Source organism: Larus michahellis, chromosome Z (genome assembly GCF_964199755.1).
Source record: "Larus michahellis chromosome Z, bLarMic1.1, whole genome shotgun sequence".
NCBI classification, from domain to species: domain Eukaryota; kingdom Metazoa; phylum Chordata; class Aves; order Charadriiformes; family Laridae; genus Larus; species Larus michahellis.
Genome location: NC_133930.1, coordinates 87,566,055 through 87,569,596, shown reverse-complemented (window position 1 = coordinate 87,569,596; position 3,542 = coordinate 87,566,055).

Genomic DNA, 3,542 nt, shown 5'->3' with positions numbered 1-3,542 from the left:
AACGTTGTCTACATTTCAGTAACTGAGTTACTTTCCAAACTGAGTGAAGTCTTCCAGAGTGGCTTTTGGGGACCTTTTCGGAAGGGGCTCGTCACACTGCAAGGCGGTGGGGTGCAGCCCTGCCCAGCCAGCAGGGACGGGCACTTGGCAAGCACACAACCTATGCCAAAGCCTGGAGGGGTTCATACACTCAGGAGCAGGTTTAAAACCAGAGGTGAGAGACACTATTGTAAGTTGGCAAATCTCTGCCCCTAGCTATATACGCATTACTTCTGGGTGTACAATTTGGAGTCATCTGGAACCACCACGACAAAAGGAAACCTTTTACCATTAAAAGACTGCTTGTTTTATTTTGTACTCTAAGGTCAGTGAGTTGGTCAAAGGCCTGGCTTGCCTCAGGATAAGAGCAAAGCTGACCTAGCACAAACTGTCAGAGACCAGCGCGTCTGAATGACAAACTGCCGGTGGCTGTTCCCGCGGAAGAGTGGGAGGAACCGTGCATGGAGGTCTCTTGAGACGAGGGTGGCAGCTGAAGCAGAGAATGGGAAGATGAGCCCCACTGGGGCATTGCAGGGCAGTCCCTGCCACGGTGGTGCCACCTGGGAGGAGACAAACTTCAGGGAAGGGAAGCTTGCAGCTCCTAGCTGAGGCACCGGCAGGGTTGGTTTGCTTGATGGATGGTCTGGAGCAGGGGTAGAGTCAAGCAGTAGAAGGAGCTGGTGTGATAGCAGGACAGATGCCAGTACACAAGCCCACATGAGTTACTGGGTAAGCGGCAGGAGAGGAAGGAGTGCAGAGGCTGGCAGCGGGGATGGGTGTGTGGGAAGGATGCAAGAACACAAATTCCGGCTGCAGGGCAGGAACCTGAAGTCCCAGGCCCTGTGTAGCTGTCTCTGCCGTGCTGCCTGTCTCACGTACAAAGGCACAGCTCCGCAGCCTCGGTGTGCGGGGGGAGCATGACCTCGGGGAGCCTTTAGAGACGGGAGAACTGGGAGAGGAAGGCTGGGCTGTACATGAGACGGGACAGAGCCAGGCTGCTGGCACAGACAGAAAGAGCACGGTGGTGTGTTTAAGCTGGAAGTTGCCATGAGGTTGGCACTCCTGCAGAAGCGCCTGGAAATGTTCAGTACCACTCTGAAACCGCCTGCAGAGAAGTAAATAGCACAACTGCAACAGACGCGGAGGCTCAGGCTCACAGCGGTGGTTACTGCCACACAGAAGCTGGAGTTGACTGAAATTCCACATATGCCTCGGGCAGTGCTGAGACCTCAGAAATAAGACGGGGAACCTGTAATGCCCGGGGCTGCCTGCAGTGTCCTGAACCCTGGTGTTTAGGAGAACATCTCTCTGTTCAGGCACTTCTCAGAGGCTTCTGAATCCCAGCAGTCAGACCCCCAAAAACCAAAAATCACTGAGATTTGGGATCTTTACAACAGTTTAGAGTACCCTGTTCATTCTGTGCTATTTGCACTGTAGGGCAGCCAAATGCCCCCTGGAGGATCCACATACTGTCAAGCAGGCATACAGAGACTTGTTCACAAAAATATATGTAGTTTAACTCACTTCACATTGCAAAACTTGAGCCAACAGTTCATTTCAATATTTCAATATACGGAGTAAGACCTGGAAGAGGTCATGTGGTCGAGTAGCTTTAAAATTTCAACAGGTTGAGCTGGAAGTACAGAGTTTAAATATTGTCTTAAAATGTTAATATTTATACGACCAATCACTGTGGAAAAATCCAAATGTTCACACTAACTTCATCTTTACAAGGAAAGTACAAATAAAGTCTGCTTTCCCAATTAATCTTTTATTTTTATTTTTATGTTAAATGTACTTGAGACCCTTACCGGTCAGTACAGTTAGGACTTTCAGACACAAAGCCATAAAATAATATCCTCTTCCTGTGTGGAGAGAATTCAGTGGGCACTCATTAATGAATTTTCCCTGATGTTCATTAATCATGAAATGGTTCATGTTCTTGTCCTACACTGGACAGGTTGCAGAGCACAGTGGAAGCAGTGTGGGGTGCCCTGTACTTGTGCAAGCCCCCATTTCAGGTGCTGGTGATGACATGGTGGGTCGCGTCCCCGCCACCCTGACCCGGTGGACGCTGAGGGCACCACTGGGAGCTCTGCTGGCCGCATCACCACCTGCACACTGCGCAAACCCACCGTGCACGCACATGACCTGCAGGGCCACGTCTTGGCACAGCACAGGCCTCGCATTTTGCTTTGCTCAGGGAGCACATTTGTCTGCCTGTAAGTTAATTAGAGCTCATCGTTTCCAGAAAAGCAGCACCGGCAAAAGCTGAGTGCCTCCCTGCTGCTGCCGTGCCTGTCCTCCTGCTGTCTGTGCAGGAACCAGTTGTGAGATGACATGCCAACACTGCCAAGAAAAGCTGACTCCAACCCAACACTGTCCTACAGAGCCCCATGCTCTCAGGTGTGAGAAAGAGCCTATGCCCAGCCTGTTTCACAGAACATTTCATCTGTTGGCCAGACACCTTATCAAGAGGATTATAATGCCATCTGTATGCTAGCGAAGTACTGGAGTGATCTTGGAGTGGTGGCAGGGGAGTAGTGGAGAGACCTTCTGGTTACCTTCAAACAGGCAGCCGTGGGAGCGACGGGAACATGCTCCCACTCAGAGCAGGAGGAGGATGCATCCCGTCAGGTCCTGCCTCGTCTCCTCACCGGCTGCAGTGTACACCTGCAGCCACGGGCAGGACCAGTGTCCACAGCTCAGAGCCCCGCAGTGGCACTCCAAGGAAAGACGTGGCCATGCCCCTTCTGCTCCTGGCCAGGCTGCCTGGGTGGCACCACGCTCTGACAAGTGTTTGCCTTCTGGGACCTACAGCTCCCCGGCCCCTCATCGCCCACAGGGCAACCTGCTCACACACCTGAGGAGACGCACACAGCCTCTCCCAGACTGTATCCAGGGTGTGCTCTCTGGTAAGGTGAGCCCGGAAAGTTGGGCAGAGCGCTAGTAACCCTCTCCTCATTTCCAGCAAAGCATCTTTCCCGAACGCTACTGGATTTCTCCTTTCAGCCTTTCCTGTTGTCTCTCAGGGATTAGCCCACCTACTCACACTTCCCTCTCCATTATCTGGATGACAGGACGTGACCAGGGGCTCAGCATCCCTCCAGGCTACCCACCTCTGTGGTTCACGACTGATCAGAGTCCCCTTGCTGGGACCTGCCTACACCCTGTCCTGCCTGCTCCAGTGAGGGCTGCCCAGTGCCGGGAGCGTCTCTCTGGACCCAAGATGGGATCTCTGGTCCCCTTCCCCACTGCCACATCCCTGCTTTAGCACTTCTTTGCATATAGTGAAGAACTCTACTGTCTTATCGGGAAAGCGAATGGCTGCTTTCCAAAGTGCAGTGGCTAACAGTGAGACACACTGCAGATGAGTCATTCTGCCATTTGGACTGAATTAGCACTCCTTTTCCCTGAACCAGGGATGCTGCTCTCAGACGCAGTCAGAACAGGCTCTGCTGCACACAGCAGTGATGTCAAGAGAGGCAATTAACATCCTCATC